Source organism: Heterocephalus glaber, unplaced genomic scaffold (genome assembly GCF_053883595.1).
Source record: "Heterocephalus glaber isolate CG9 unplaced genomic scaffold, H.glaber_assembly_v1.0 deba00001504, whole genome shotgun sequence".
Lineage (NCBI taxonomy): Eukaryota > Metazoa > Chordata > Mammalia > Rodentia > Bathyergidae > Heterocephalus > Heterocephalus glaber.
Window position 1 is genome coordinate 37,737,562 of NW_028258324.1, and position 17,865 is coordinate 37,755,426.

Genomic DNA, 17,865 nt, shown 5'->3' on the forward strand with positions numbered 1-17,865 from the left:
AGCCTCTGTCCCACCTCTCCCAGCTCAGAGGAGGTGATCCGTGCAGGTGCCAACAGCACCCGCCCACACCCCCCCCCCCAGTCTAAATGAGAAAACACATAAATAAGTCTCAAAACCAGACTTCCAGATCACCCACAGCAACCCCAAAGGGAAATGAGATGGAACACTCTGATACTCAACCACCTGGACCCACTGAACTGGCAACAAAAGGCGATCTGGAAAAAAGAAAATCAGAAATAATTTCTCAGATAACAGGAGAAATTGTGCTCTTAGTGCAAGACATGATTAATAAATCTAGAGAAGAACTGAGGAACATGATGGAATCCCAACATAGGAAACAAATGGAATCCATGAAACAGATGCAAATAGATTTCCAGGACATGAAAAACTCCATTGAAAGTCTACACAGCAGAATGAGCCAATGTGAGGACAGAATTTCAGATATAGAAGATAAGATTGCAATTAGTGACCAGGAAAAGAAAAATTGCTTCAAAATTATAAGGGAACATGAAAAATCAATCCAGCAGCTGCTAGATGATGCAAAGAAGAATAACATAAGACTGATTGGGCTCAATGAAGAAACAGGAGAGAGTGGAGATGACATAAAAAATCTCTTCACAGAAATGATGGCAGAAAACTCCCCAAGGAGGGGAAAAGACCTTGACATACAGATAAGTGAGGCATATAGGACTCCAAATAGCCTTGATCAAAAAGAATCTACACATAGGCATATAATTGTTAAGATTCCAGAAACACAACAGAAGAACAAAGTTCTCCAAGCAGTCAGAGAAAAGAAACAAATCACATACAAAGGAAAGCCCATCAGAATCACAGCAGACTTCTCAACACAAACCATCAAGGCAAGAAGAGCTTGGAGTGACATATTCCGAGCCCTAAAAGAAAACAGCCCCCAACCCAGATTGATGTACCCTGCAAAACTATCTTTCAAAATGGATGGAGAAATAAGATATTTTCATGACAAAGAGCACCTTAGGAACTTCGTGAATACCAAACCAGCACTCCAAAGAAGTTTACACAATATCCTAGGAAGAGACATTGAGGATCACAACCCCAGGAAGCAAAGCAGAATGAACCCATCTGGCATGACAAGAAATTAAATGTAAAGGGGGAGAACCCAACAAAAAGAAAATGTCATGGCAATGACAAGTCAATACGTTTTAGTTATAACCATCAATGTTAATTGTCTCAATTCACCAATCAAAAGAAATAGACTGGCAGAATGGGTCAAGAAGCAAAATCCAACAATATGCTGCGTACAAGAAACACACTTAATTCAAAAGGAAACTCATAGACTGAAAGTTAAAGGGTGGAAAACAATACTCCATGTGACAGGAACCCAAAAAAAAAGCAGGAGTAGCTATCCTCTTGGCAGATCAAGTAGATTTCAAACCAACACTGATTAAGAGAGATGAAGAAGGACACTACATCCTTGTAAAGGGAAGAATCCAAGAGGAAGAGATGACAATCATAAATATCTATGCACCAAACACTAGTTCACCCGACTATATAAAACAAATACTAATGGACATGAAAAGTTATATATGCACTAATACAATTGTAGTGGGGGACCTCAACACCCCACTGTCACAAATAGATCAAATAGACAAAAAATAAGTAATGAAATACTAGAACTCAATCGAACTCTTGAACAAATGAACTTAACAGATGTTTACAGAGTCTTCCACCCCACAAATCAGAATACACATTCTTCTCAGCTGCACATGGATCATTCTCAAAAATAGACCACATACTCACACATAGAACATGTTTAAGTAAGTGCAAAGGAATTGAAGTTATCCCCTGTATATTATCAGACCATAGTGCGATGAAATTGGAGATCCATAGCAAAAGAAACTCAAAAAATTTCATAAACATGTGGAAATTGAACAACACACTTCTGAATAACCAGTGGGTCACAGAGGAAATTAAAGAAGAAATCAGACAGTTCCTTCAATTAAATGACAATGACAATACTACATATCAGAATCTATGGGACACAATGAAAGCAGTCTTATGAGGGAAATTCATAGCAGGGAATACGCATATTAGGAAAACGGAATGAGCCCAATTAAACAACCTGATGCTGAACCTCAAGCTTCTAGAAAAAGAAGAGCAGGACAACCCCAAAGCTCATACAAGGGAGGAAATTATAAAGATCAGAGGAGAAATCAATGCAATAGAGACTAAGAGAACGATACAAAAAATCAATGAAGACAAGAGTTGGTTCTTTGAAAGAATCAACAAAATTGACAAACCTTTAGTCAACCTTGTCAGAAAAAGGAAAGAAAAGGCCCAAATCCATGCAATTAGGAATGAAAAGGGTGAAATTACAACAGACTCAGCAAAAATCCAGAGGATCATCAATACCTACTTCCAGAACCTATACGCCAATAAGATGGACAGCACAGAAGAAATGGACAGATTCCTAGATACATATGAATTAACAAAGTTGAATGAAGAAGACCTAAAAATTCTGAACAACCCAATATCAACCAATGAAATTGAAAACGTAATTAAAAACTTATCACCTAAGAAAAGCCCGGGCTCTGATGGCTTCACTGGTGAATTCTACAAGACATTTAGAGAGGAACTATTGCCACTACTGTTTAAACTCTTCAATGAAATTGAAAGGGAAGCAATACTCCCAAATTCATTCCTGGAAGCAAGCATCACCTTGATCCCCAAAGCAGAGAAAGACCCAACTGAAAAAGAGAACTATAGGCCAATCTCACTAATGAACATAGATGCAAAAATCCTTAATAAGATAATGGCAAAGAGAATGCAGAAGATCATCAAGAAGATCATACACCCTGATCAAGTGGGATTCATCCCAGGGATGCAGAGATGGTTCAATATACGAAAATCAATTAATGTAATACACTATATCAATAGAGCCAAAGACAAAAACCATGTGATTATCTCCATAGACGCAGAAAAAGCATGTGACAAAATCCAACATGCATTTATGATAAAAACCCTACAAAAAATTGGAATCGATGGTCGCTACCTCAAACTGATAGAAGCCATCTATGAAAAACCAACAGCCAATATCATACTAAATGGTCAAAAACTGAAATCCTTCACACTCAAATCAGGAACAAGACAAGGATGTCCACTATCACCACTCTTGTTCAATATAGTTCTGGAAACATTAGCCACGGCAATTAGACAAGAGAAAGAAATAAAAGGAATAAAGATAGGTAATGAAGAAGTCAAATTGTCATTATTTGCAGATGACATGATACTCTATATAGAAGACCCCAAGAACTCCACCAAAAGTCTTCTAGACTTAATAACCAAATTCAGTCAAGTAGCTGGTTACAAGGTCAACACACAAAAATCAATAGCTTTCCTCTACACCAATGACAGACTCCCTGAGAGAGAAATAGGGCAAATAATTCCTTTCACAATAGCATCCAAAAAACTGAAATACCTAGGAATCATCCTAATGAAAGAAATCAAAGACCTCTTCTCTGAAAACTATGGCACTCTGAAAAGAGAGATTGAAGATGATATCAGAAAATGGACAGACATCCCCTGCTCCTGGGTAGGAAGGATTGATATAGTGAAAATGGCCATACTTCCATAACTTCTATATAGATTTAATGCAATTCCAATTGAGATCCCACCAGCATACTTCATAGACCTCGAGAAAACAATCCAAAAATTCATTTGGAGCAAGAAGAGACCCAGAATAGCAAAAGCAATTCTAGGTAACAGAGACATGGCAGGGGGTATCACAATCCCCACCCTGCAACTATACTACAAAGCTACTGTGATAAAACAGCATTGTACTGGAAAAGAAACAGACTTGAGGACCAGTGGAACAGATTAGAAGATGCAGAAACTGTCAGACACACTCAGCCATCTCATCTTCGACAAAGGAGCCAAACACTCTCACTGGAGGAAAGATAGCCTCTTTAATAAATGGTGCTGGAAAAATTGGGTTCAACTTGCCAAAGATTAAAACTAGACCTGTATCTCTCACCATGCACTAAACTTAAATCAAAATGGATTAAAGATCTAAATATTAAAGTAGAAACTCTGAACCAGTTGGAACAGAGGTTAGGTAGAACCCTTGAAGACATTGGTATAGGAAAAGATTTTATGAACAAAACCTCAGTTGCCCGTGAACTAGCACAAACAATCAACAAATGGGATCTCTTCTTATTAAAAGGCTTCTGCACAGCAAGAGAAACCACCAGCAGTGTGAAGAAACAACCCACAATGTGGGAAAAAGTCTTCACCTGCTCTTCCTCAGACAAAGGTCTTCTATCTCGAATCTATAAAGAACTTAAAAAGATCAGACCTCCCAAATTTAAAGACCCAGTCGAAAAATGGGCATCTGAAATGAACAGACATTTCTCAGACAAAGAAGTAGAAATAGCAAATAAATACATGAAAAAATGTTCAACATCACTGGTCATTCGAGAGATGCAAATGAAAACAATGCTGAGATTCCACTTCACTCCAGAAAGAATGGCTGCTATCATGAAATCAACCAATAACAAATGCTGGGGGGGCTTTGGGGAAAGAGGAACCCTGCTCCACTGCTGGTGGGAGTGTAGACTGGTGCAAGCACTGTGGAAATCAGTATGGAGATACCTCAAAGAACTAGGACTGGAAATCCCATTTGACCCTGCTATTCCACTGCTGGGGATCTTCCCCAAAGAATTAAAAGAATCATACCACAGTGATATATGTGCACCCATGTTCATAGCAGCGCAGTTTGTAATAGCTAAAACTTGGAAACAGCCCAAATGGCCATCAACTGGAGACTGGATAAAGAAAATGTGTTTTTTTTTAATAAAATGGAGTACTACTCAGCCATAAAAAATGAGAAATTAGAGACATTTATAGCTAAGTGGATGCACATTGAGGCCATACTCTTAAGTGAAATAAATAGGACACACATGTGTAAATACTGAATAGTTTCCCTGGTGTGAGAAACTGAAAGTGTAAATAAGGATGAAATGTATAATAGGTGATGTGAAATAGTAAGAAAAGGGGCAAAGGCGAAGGAAGTGGGAGGGCTAGGGGAAAGGATAGAAGGGAATGGGATTAATATGAGAAAATGGAAAAATAGAAACAAAATCTTTGTAAATAGAGAGGACTGGAGGGGATGAAGGGAGGGCTGGGCAAGGTTGAAAAATAAGAATCAAGAGAGATTATGTAAAGGTGCAAATTTGCAATGATGAATGTCATTATATTGTATACCTAAAATGTACCAATGATTAGAATGAATAATCAATAATGTAAAATAGGAATAAACGGTCCAAAGGTGTAGGGGTAGTGGGAGGCACAGGGGAAAGGAAAGAAGGGAAAGGAAAAAATGATGAGAAATGGAAAAAATGGAAATAAAGTCTTTGTAAGTAGGGAAGGGTGGAGGGCATGAAGGGAAGGCTAGGAATGGGGAAAAAATAAGAACCAAGATGCATTATATAAAAGTACAATTCCCAATGAGAAATGTAATTGTGTTGTATACCTACAATGTACCAATAAAAGAATTTAATACAAAAAAAAAAGAAAATAAGGACTCAGTTTACCATTTGATGTTTTGTAACTTTCAGATTTCTTCTAATTTTATTCCCTGAAGGTTTTGACATGAATACAGCAGCACCAAATCCTGATTGGGGTAAAATGTTGGAAACGAATGACTGGAATTTTTTGGAAAGTGTTTTTTGTAACATGACCCAGTAGCTTAATGTATGATGTCTGAGCCTCGAAAATATTTCACTGATCCACTCACTTTGACATCCAGATGTGGCAGTTAGATGCTTCCCAGTTCTCCCTTCCATGGCTTCATTGATCCTCCTGGCAGTATTTGCTGGCTGGGTTCCTATTCCATGACTCTTTGTCTCTGAGTCTGTGAATCATTGTTGATCGTCCTCCAGAGAAGAGCTTAATTCCTTCCACTTTACCTTCCATCTTTGTTTCCTGCCTTCCTAAAGAAATCTCTTTTTGACTTTCTGTTCTTTTCCTTAAAATTTAATTTACTTGTTTCTTGAGATTTTTTTCCTATGCTAATCCCTGAGTTTGCTCTCTAGTTTTTTTGTATATAGCAGGCTTGTTTTAGGAGAAATTCATTTATCTATTCTTTGTATATATACTAGTAGTGGATGGAGGTCTGGGGAGGTTGTAAATTTAGATATCCAAATTGATTAACATGAATGTTTTTACCATAACAAATAATACGTGTTTGAAGAGATAGATATCTTTAAATTAAATAAACATTACACAATGTATGCATGTATTGAAATATCACATGGTACCCCACAAATACATACAAATATTTTTTATTTATTTAGAATTAATTTATTTTATTTTTTAGAAAGTGGTCTTCATTCACATTTTCATGACTTCATTCTTCATTCAATCCTGCTTCCATTCGTATTTTAGCATGGGAATCATTCATTTGCTTAGTCATTATGAAATTATTCCTGTATGAAATTAATATATTCTACATGACTACATTTGGTTTGCATGCATTCATTTCAACACTCATTCACTCATTTACTCACTATTAATTCATCCATTCATGCTTTTTCTTTGTTCAGTTATCAAGTTTATTCACTTATGTAGAATTCACATATTCAGTAACTAATTGGGTTCTTCTATATCAGGAAGGAAGAAACCAATGTCACATTCAAATTAAGATAACATGAAAGACTTCTTTACGATGTGTGATCGTAGGATTAATGCAGCAGCAGTACCCTGCCACCAGTAATAGCTGGTCACTGCTACCACCTCAGTGCAAGGACAGGGATACATTGAATCCTATTCTTGAGAGATGCCAAAATTTTCAGGTGGCCTGGATGGGAGGGAATAACCTAATTCTATTTTCTTTTGCAGATCTCCTGTCCATGCCTCCTCATACCCAGTATCATCTGAATGAAACTGGAAGTATGTGTGCAAGAGAGGTGAGAGACTGTGCACACATATCAACTTTTTGGAACACAGACCAGGAAGAAAGTGAGTGGAGATTCAACCTTGATAGGCAAAGGAAAGACGGTCTGAGGTTCTGGTACAGCACTGTGTGTTCCCTTGCCTTTCCTGCTAGTGGGAAAGAATCATCAGGGTAATCTTGCCTAGGAAACTATTTCACAACAGGAAGTCACAGCAGATGGAGTTAGCTTGGCTAACCATGAATCTCTGAGTATATCCCCTTGGGAAAGTCTGAGTTCCTCCACCATCTCCATGCAAGAAGGGTGCTTTCTTCTGTGATACTTTAACAACATACAGTGTCTGATGGCTATACTACACACTTGAGAGCACAGACTGTTGTTTAGTCATATTATGTCCCTAAGCCTATCCAGGCCCTGGCACACAGTAAATTTTGAATGAAAGTGTGAATGAAAGGTTGAATGCCAGAATGTTTGAAGGAGAGGGTGCTGTTTAGGAAACTAATAGACTCTTGAATTTCTCTCATTAATCCACAAGGTGGCAGCAATTACTATGGTCCAATTTTCTTAAGCATGGAATTCAGGGTAGATATTGTCTTTGAAGTTCTTATGAATAGAACACATCTATTTTGAAGATTATTATATCAAAAACAGAACCATGCACTGCTGAAAATGAAGAGAAAAAATTAAACTGATTATTTACTATCCACTAATTTATAGCTATAACACGATAGCCGTGACACTCTAAATTTTACCTTAGAAAGCATTTAGAAAACATGCGTTATTAAATTTATGAAAGGAATAAAATCTTCCCTCTGTGAAAATGTTGGATACATTATTTATATTTCCCCTGTGTTGTGTCTATGTTACCTGCCTGCCCCAGATCACTCTGTTGAGCTCTTCTTGTACAATTGACCTGTTTCTGACCTCAAAGTTGAAGAGGTATATTGGGGTCTAGTTTTTCAGGTGGATTGCTTCTTTCCCTTCTTTCCTCTATCCACTTCAGTCTGTGGAGCGACCAAATTTTGTGCTTCTTATGTTGGGCTCTGAGTTAATTCATTACTTTTTTAACTTTTGAAAAAGGATACCAGTTTTAGAAAACTGTAGCTAAGTGTTCTTTACAAGCTAAGGATGGTGATGTCCGGATGAGCTCGACAGTCAGTTTTCTTGAAAAGTACTTATAATTTCTAAGTATCTTAGAAATAATGAGTATCATTAATGCACTGATTTTTTTAACTTGCAGAAATTGTGCTTGGAGTTTTACTACTGATGTAACTTAGTAAAGGTTGCTAAGATTTGACTTCAAATTTACCAATAATTCTGGATTTAGTATAATTTTTGCCTATAACTTTAGACAAAGTTATATCTAAGAGATTAAGAAAAAGAATGCTAAATAGAAAGAGACTTTTATAATTAAGGTGTCACTACAGAAAGTCAGTAAGAAACCAAGAAACCCAATAAGAATGTCAACGAGAAAAGGAAGAGAATTAAAGACAGAACGAGGTGCACACTGGCTCCCTGGCAATGGAGTGATCTCTTAAGAGGTTGCATCTTTGGAGTTTTCCAGGCTTTTCCTAGCTGCCAAAGGAGACTCAAACTCTTTTTAACACCCACCATATCCTAGCTTTACAACAGCTTCATGTTAAAGTATAAGATGCGAAAAGTTAAAGATGTTAGACTCACACAACAATAGAATAAACATCTCAAAATGTATTTAAGTCAATAATGAATGAAAGAAGTAGTAAGACACAAAATTGGTACCTCAAAACATTTGAGAAACAGGAACTTATGTAGTCCACCAGGAGAGAAATTTTGTGCATGTATGTGGTACTGGGGATTGAACCCAGGGTCTTTGCACTGAGCTACAGCCCCAGACCTCCTTTTTATTTTTTATTTTGAGACAGGGTCTCACTAAATTGCTAACTTGCCTGGCTTGGGTTTAAACTTGCAATCTTCCTACGTCAGCCTCTCAGAGTGTGGGATTACTATCCTGTGCCACTAGGTGCAGTTTTATACCTTATTTAAATCTGCAAAGATCTTATTTCCAAATAAGGTCATATTCACAGACTAGCATTAGAACGTGGACATATATTTATAGGAGATACAATTCAATCTATTGCAGGAAATTTTGGAATTAAGAGGTCTTAGGTTTGAATTCCTTAGACCATTTAGTTAGATGAGTATCTCACAGTCGTGTCTGCATGCTTTCTGCTTTACCAAGTGCTGGAGAAATTTTCTGTTCTTAGCAAGGTGGAATTTCAGGAGCCCCAGACACTTATTGTGGCAATTTTGCATCTAGCCACCTTGTTTGGATTTTATATTTCCAGTTCAAACAATAAATCCCTTTCACGGTCTCTGACACAAAGTCATTTCTTTTTGCTCAGGTTCCAGGACCTTACCTTTTCCTTTATACATCTTAGGTTTTGGTACTTGCCCAGAAGATCAGTTTTTCTGAGATCTGGTCTATGTCCTGCCCTTGTCATGGTACCCCCAAAGACATCAATGCCAAGGGAGCAATGTGATTTACTAGAGAATGAGGAGGGAGCAATCACCCCACTCTGATTGATAAAGAGAAAATTGGCCTGGGTGACCTTTTGTGCGAGTGTGTGTGTGTGTGTGTGTGTGTGTGTTTGTGTTTGTGCGCGCACATATGTGTGTTGGTTGGTTCGGCATTCATGAGGGGCACTCAAGCTCCCGGACCTTTTCAGAGTTTGGGAACAGTAGCAGATCTCAGCACCTCGTGGATGTAGAGATCAGTTATCTTCAAGATTTTAACTTAAAAAAATCTTGCAAGTTAATTTTGAAAAAGTTACAAAGCCCCTCGCGGGTTTTTTCCCCCTCTTTGGTACCGGGCATCAAACTTGGGACTTTGCGCTTGCGAGGCAGGTGGCGGAACCACTGAGCTAAATCCCTAGCGCCCCTTCACATGTTTTTAAGTTAACATCTAAAGGTTTTCATCTTGTTTATATAATTCCAAAATATCTTTTTTTACATTTCGTAATATAGTAACGTTTTAAAACAAAACCACTGGGGCCGGAGGTTTAGCTCAGTGGTTCCGCAGCCTGCCTCGCAAGCCTAAGGTCCGAGTTTTGATCCCCGGTACCAAATCAAACCAACAAAAAACCTGGCTGTATTGTTCTTTTAAAAGTGTCCAGCAGAAACTAAATGTTATAATGACTTGGTATCTACCCACTACCATAGTTTTGTGTATTTATAAATAGGTTTTTAAAAATAGTTGGTTATTTAAAATATTTTGTTCATGTCTTTTTTCCTCCTCAAACTCATATTTAAATTTAATTCTTCCATATAATTTAACTCTAATGTAAAGCTTTTAAACATAAAAGTCTTTTGTTACTTACTCTGACCTAATTCTTTGCAAAAGATATATTAAAAAAGCAAAATTTAAAACTGTCTTCTTGACAGTAACCTATGGTTCTGAGAGTTAACCACATTTTATTTTAGACTCAAATAAATAAAATCACAGATGAAAAAGGAAATATTACAACTGACTCCAAAGAAATACAAAGTATTATTAGAGACTGTTATGAACAACTATACACCAACAAATTTGATAACCTAGAAGAAATGGACAAATTCCTGGACACATTCCCTTACTGAGTTTGAATCATAGAGAAAAAGAAAAACTGAACAGACCAATAACAAGAAATGAGATTGAATCAGTAAAAAGTACCACAACAAATAAAAGCTCAGGACCAGACAGTTTTCTTGCTGAATTCTACCAAACATTTAAAGAAGAAGTAATGTTAGTTTTCCTCAAATTATTCCAAGAAATTGAAGAGGAGGGAATTCTTTCAAACCTATTTTATGAAGCCATTGTTGGTCTGATACTAAAACCAGTCAGACACAACAGTAAAAAAGAAAGCTAAAGGTTAATACTCCTGATGAACATAGATGCAAAATTCTTCATTAAACTTCTAGCAAGCTGAATCCACTAGCATTTTATGCTAAAATTATTCACTATGATCAAGTGAGACCCATTCCAGGGATACAAGAATGTTCAACATATACAAATCTATAAAGATGATAAACCATAGCAACAGAATGAAGCAAAATCATTTTATCATCTAAACAGATGCAGAAAAAGTATTTGATAAAATTTGACATCTCTACATTATAAAAAATTCTGAACAAATTAGATATGAAAAGAATTTATATTAACATAATAAAGGCCATTAATAACAAGCCCACAGCCAAATCATGCTGAGCAGGGAAAAACTGAAAGCTTTCTAGGATCTAGGAAAAGATCTTTCACCACTTTTGTTCAATATAGTACTTAAATCTTCAGCTAGAACAATCACACAAGAGAAGGAAAGAAAGGGCATCTATATTGGAAAGGAGGAAGTTGGATAGTCACTGTAGATAATATTATCTCATACATAAAAAGAATCCCAAATACTCCACTAAAAAATATAAGAATTAATAAACTCACCAAAATTACAGGGTACAAAATGAATATATAAAAATCAGTAGCATTATCATAGGAAAATAGTAAATTACCTGAAATAAAAATCAAGAAATCAATTGTATTACAATAGCTACAAAAAACTAAAGTATCTAGGAATAAATTTAACCAAACGATCTCTACAAGAACTAAAAAGCATTGATGAAAAGAAAGACATTGTGTGTTCATGGATTGGAAGAATCAATATTGTTAAAATGTCTATACTACTCAAAGAATTCTACAGATTAGATGCAATCCCTGTCAAAATGCCAGTGACATTCACAGAACTAGAAAAAAAAATCCTAAAATTTGTGTGGAACACAAAATCTCTGAATAGACAAAGTCATCTTGAGCACAAAGAACAAAGCAAGAAGCATTAACTTACCTGACTTCAGAATATACTAGAGAGATATAGTAATTAAAAGAGTGTGATATTGGTATAAAAACAGAAACATAGGTCAATGGAAAAGAATAAAGAGCACGGAAGTAAACTTGCTTCTACAGTCAATTCATCTTTGATGAAGGTGCTAAGAACACGCATTGAGAAAGCATAGTCTTTTCAAAAAATGGTGCAGGGAAAATTGAATATCTACATTCAGAAGAATGAAATTAGACACCTGTTTGTCATCACATATGAAAATCAACCCAAATGGGCTAAAGACTTAAAGATAAAATTTGAAACTTGACAGTGCTAGAAGGAAATGGGGGAAACACTTCATAACATTGTTCTGAGCAAGGATTTTTCTTTAAATAGACTCAAAGCACAGGCAACAGAAGCCAAAATAAATAAACTAAAAAGCTTTTTTATAAGAGAGGAAACAATCAGCAAATTGAAGAAGCAACCTATAAAGTGGGAGAAAAATACTTTGAGTTATTCATATAATAAAGGGTTAATATACAGATATATAAGCAATTCAAACAACTTAATACCAAAAACCAAAAACAAATAATCTGATTAAAAAACAGACAATAAAACTAAACAGATTTTTCTCAAAAGAATACATACAGGGGACCGGGGATTTAGCTCAGTGGTTCCGCTGCCTGCCTCGTAAGTGCAAGGTCCTGAGTTCGATCCCCAGTATGCCCCCCCCACCAAAAGAATACATACAAATAGTCAACAGGCATATGAAAAAAGTTCAATATCACTTATTATCAAGTAAATAATAGAGTAAATAATAAATAATAAAATCACAAAGAGATATAACCCTTATCCAGTTAGAATGGCTATTATCAGAAAGACAAAAGATAGTAAGTGCTGATTTGGAGAAAAGGGACAACTTGTACATTATGGGAATATAAATTACTACAGCCATTATGAAAAATGGTAGGCTATTATAAGAAAATTAAAAATAGGACTACCATACAATCTATCAATCCCACTACTGGGAATGAAAGGAAATGAAATCAATATGATGAAGAGAAACCTGCATTACCATGTTCATTGCAGCACTATTCTTGATAGCCAAGAAATGGAATCTACCTAAGTATACATTATTGAGTGAATGGATAGAAAATATGGTAAATTTGAAATAGGCAAAGGTTCAAAGGTGTAGAGGTGGTGGGAGGGGACAGGGAAAGGGAAGAAGGGAAAGGAAAAATTATGAGAAAAAAAAAGGAAACGAAATCTATGTAAATAGGGAATGGTGGAGGGGGTGGAGGGGGTGAAGTGCGCACAGGTAATGGAGAAAAAAATAAGAACTACGATACATCATGTACAGGTACAAGCACCCAATGATAAATATAAATGTATACCTAAAATGTACCAATAAAAGAATTAAAAAAAATATTATGGTAGTATACAGCCATAAAAAGGATGAACTCTTGTCATAAGTGACAAAATGTTAAGTGAAATAAGGCAGGCACTGAGAGATGAGTATCACACGATCTAACACAATGTGGAATCTAAAAAAATTGATCTCACAGAAATTGAGAGGCTGGAGAGTTAGTAAGGAGGGAGAGATGGGGAAAAGTGTGTCTATAGGTATAAACTACACTTAAGAGTAAAAAGTTCTGGTGTTTTGTTGTGCAGCAGAGTCAGTATAGATAATGACAATGTACAGTGGTGCCTCGGTTCACAAACTTAGTTCTTTCCACAATTCTGGTCGCAAACTGAATTGGAGGAAAACTGAATCAAATTCAATGGTTAGGTTCAATGTTGACCTTAGGGGGAAGTTTGATTTGGTTCCCACCCAATTTGATTTGCAACCACAAACATGGAAAGAATTAAGTTCATGAACCAAAACACCAGTTATTCCTAGAAGAAAAGATAATAGATATTTTCTTCACAAAGAAAATAAATGTTTGAGGGGAAGGCTGAGCTGCTGGCCTCGCACCCTCCTGGGGCTGGGCCTTGATGCTGCCTCTGCCCCTGGATGTAAAGCAGAATGAAACTCAAAAACTTGGTCCAGTTCTTTCTCCAGAGTCTCCAACACCTGCTCCGTTTACTGCCCTGGAACGTCAGAAAACTGGCCTTGTTGGTTTCTCCTGAGCCCCAGGCACTTCTTCCTCTTGCGCCTTTGAAATCCGGTCCTGTTTCTTCTCCTGAACTTCCAAAACCAGCCCCTTTTACTTCTGAATCACAGAAGCCTGTTCCTCCTCCAGAGCCACAGAAACCTGCCCCTGTATCTCCTGAACCAGTGAAAGCTGGTCTTCTTAACCCCAGGCCTCAGAAACACTTTCATTTCACAGAGACAGGAGGGGCACCTTCAGCCTCATCTCCGGAGTCACCAGTTCTGTCTGCTTCCTCTGACCGTTGGTCTCCATCTCCCAACTGCATCTCCAGAATCTCGGAGGCCAGCCCAGACTGCCTCCCCTGAGCCAAGGAAGCCGTCCCCATCAGAATCTCCTGAACCTTGGAAGCCATTCTTTGCTGTCTCCCCAGAGCCCCGGAGACCAGCCCCAGCTGTGTCACCAGGTTCCTTGAAGCCAGGCCCACCTGGATCCCCGAGGCCTTGGAAATCGAGTCCTTCTGCATCATCAGGTCCTTGGAAACCAACTAAACCTGCTCCATCCATGTGTCCTGGGCCCTGGAAGCCAATTTCTTCTCTATTACCTGGACCCTGGAAACCAGCTTCATCTGTATCCCCTGCATTCTGGAAGTCATCTTCAGTCTCACCAGGTTCCTGGAAAACTCCACCCACATCTCCAGACTCATGGAAGTCTGGCCCACCTGAGCTTCGAAAGACAACTCCTACCCTGTCACCAGAACATTGGAAAGCGGTTCCCCCAGTATCTCCTGAGATTCGCAAATTGGGCCCACCACTCTCCCCAGAGCTCCTCAGCCCAGTGGGCTCTCCAGAGCTCAGGAAGCCCTCAGGGTTGCCAGACCTTTGGAAGCTTTCTCCTGATCACCTGAAAACATCTCCTGCCTCCCTGGATTTTTCTGAGTCTCAGAAAATTTCCCTGGTAGCTCTCCTGATCTCTGGAAGTCTTCCTTCATCATGGAATCTCAGAAACCCACTGTCTCCCCTGAGACCCGGAAATCAGGTCCATCAGAGTCTCCCAAATCAGCCTCAGATATCTGGAAATCTGTTTCCTCCTTTGATGCTGAGCCTAGAAAATCCATGCTGTTTCCTGAGCCCACCAAAACTGCCCCACCTGCTTGTCCTGAGCCACAGAAACATCCTCTTCTTTCTGAGTTCCCCAGATCTGCTGTGTTCTCAGAGACTCAAAAGACAGCTAAGCTTGGTGATGAGCTACAGATAGATCCCATAGGTGACCCAAAGTATGATATTTTGATTCAAGAAGAGCTTCTAGTGACACTGAAGACAATTTTAGAAGATGCCTTGTTTCCTTACTTCAAGAAACTCAAGAAGGACAGCCAGGAGCACTCAGATGCTGAGCTGAGCAGCAGTGAGTAGATCAGAACAGATTTGGATGCCATAGATATTAAGGGCCAAGAATCAAGCAGTGATCAAGAGCAGGTAGATGTAGAATCTACTGATTTTGGCAAAGAGAACAAAATGGACATGAGCAGTCCAGAGCAGTCCAAACATGTGCTACAGTTCGCTGAAGAAAAAGAAGCATTTATCACTGAAGAAAAAGAAGCGTTTATCTCTGAAGAGAAGATTGCAAAATATATGAAGCATGGAAAAGGAAAGTATTATTGCAAAATTTGTTGCTGTTGTGCTATGAAAAAAGGTGCTGTTTAGCATCATTTGGTTAATAAACATAATGTCCACAGACCTTCCAAGTGCACAATTGTGGAAAGGCATTTCTTTTAGAATCTCTCCTTAAAAATCATGTAGCAGCCCATGGGCAAAGTTTACTTAAATGTGCATGCTGTAATTTTGAGTCAAATTTCCCAAGAGGCTTCAAGAAACATTTAACTCATTGTCAAAGCTGGCATAACGAAGAGGCAAATAAAAAGCTGACGGAAGCTTTTGAATCACCCCTGGAGGAGCAGCAGATTCGATTTTCAAACATACTGAATACAGCTCTATGGTATTGTTTCCTGAGATACTAGCTTGTTATGTAGCTTGGTTGGATCAGTAGATGGTAATGTGTATGGTGTACCGTGTTTGTCTCATAGTGCTACAAAGCATAAGCATTTGGTTATTTTTTTATGGTCTCTGTTATGTGACTGTCTTGTAAATCAATAAAATTTTAATGTATATTCCAGAAAAAAGAAAGAAAATAAATGTTTGAGAAGAGAGACATGTTTATTCTGATTTGAACACTACACAATGTGTACATGAAACACCACATGGTATCTGTATGTACAATTTTTATGTGTCAGTTTAAAAAATAAAGAATTCTTTTAGGTTGTGTTACTGTAACCATCAGTACATAACAAAATAACATAGAGATAAAATATTGATAATTAAATATAAAATATAAAAATTTTTTGGAAATCCAATTCCTAATGAAATGACAATTTTCCCCCAACAATCAGTTTATTACTTATTGCTGGAATGAGATAGAGTTTTGAATTAATTACTCTTTTTCATTTTTATAGGTAAAAGTACTAAGAAATATTATTTATTAAATAAGTAGCAAAAATATAAGGAGTAATGTAATTTCTTCTGAATTATGTGCTAAGAAGTAATGATAAACTATTATTTAACTTTTCTATTACCTGGCAATGTCACTAAGTTCTCCAAATTAGTGAAAGAAATGAATTGAAACCATGTGATGTGCAAAATGATTTGTAATCCAGTCATCAGAAGGCATTCAGTTTCTCATATTTCTGGGAAATTCATCAAAAAGGCTTTACCGCAACTTAACAAATGATTATTACTTACACTTATTACTCTTTCAGTTTAACTTGATTGACTCAATATATTCACATAGGATTCAGAGAAGTGAAAAGTTTATTTTCTATACCTTTATGTTTTATAAAGTCTTTTTTGTTTTGTTTTTTTTGGTACCAGGGATCGAACTCAAGTCCTTGCACTTGCAGCGCAGGTGGCAGAACCACTGAGCTAAATCCCCACCCCATAAAGTATTTTTTAATCTTATCACATCATTAAAACATATTTTCATCTAAAAGTTGAAAATTTTCTTCATTCAAGGGCTAGAGGGAAACCAGTCATTTTGTTAGTCCCATCAGCCCCAATCAGGCATATTATATTATCCATCAGAAAAAAATGTGACTTTATTTTTAAGTTTAGATATGTATTATGTATTTCAAAGATTAACATAAAGATTACTGGACAAAGATTATAGAACACATTTGATAAGACATTATTAAAAGAGGTCACGATTTGAATGATGTTCATTGAACATAATTCATTAATATATCAAGTTATAAAAAGGTAAGAAATCAAAATGCTATTTCTCATTACTTAATTTTTAATGATGCTGTTTAATTTGTAGAGTAAAACATTACTTATGTAGGAGAAGAGAATAACATGTAAAGTATGCTGAAATTCTGGTGTTCCTATTTGGGGCTAATTATATATGAGTCACATATAAAGGAAGAATTAAATCCATTAAATATTCAGATATCATAATTTAGCTTTTAGAAATTCTGTGTATATAACCTGGGCATAGTGTCATGCACCTGCAATCCCAGAACTCTGGGAGGTTTACCCAGAGGGATTGCAAATTTGAGTCCTGCCTGGAAAAGTTAGTAAGACTGTGTCTCAAAATAAAAAACTTTATAAATGGATTGGGGTGTAGCTCAATGTGGAGGCTCTGGGTTCAATTACCATACACACACACACACACACACACAAACACACACACAGTATTTAAAGAAAAAAATTTCTATTGAAAGTACTATTAAAAATAATCCTGCTGGTCTATAGGATGTGAAACAGAGATACCTTGGAAAACAGCAACTAGAAGAGAAAAACAAAAGTATATCTTCAGGAAACAGGGGAGAGCTGACAGGAAAACTAGAAAGTGCAGAGAAGCTAGAGAAATAGGGCACCATACAGAGAAAAGAATGAAGCAGCCTGGAAAGCTCACTCCTGCATCCAGAGAGGGGAACCTGTCTCTGCTGATACAAAGTAATCCCTGAGAGGGTCAGCAGCT

At 37.2% G+C, this 17,865-nt stretch overlaps 1 long non-coding RNA gene and 1 pseudogene across 1 annotated transcript in view; both read left to right on the plus strand.

Annotated features, from left to right (window-relative positions):
• The window catches only part of LOC147825309 (uncharacterized), a 47,686-nt gene extending 37,491 nt beyond the window's left edge, over positions 1–10,195 (plus strand). Inside the window, exon 4 of the long non-coding RNA XR_015440914.1 lies at positions 6,874–10,195. This is a non-coding gene — a long non-coding RNA (uncharacterized LOC147825309). The remainder of the gene's footprint in view (positions 1–6,873) is intronic.
• A 144-nt stretch (positions 10,196–10,339) lies between these two features.
• LOC101717111 (chromosome alignment-maintaining phosphoprotein 1-like) lies at positions 10,340–16,087 on the plus strand (annotated as a pseudogene).
• The last annotated feature ends 1,778 nt before the right edge of the window (positions 16,088–17,865 follow it).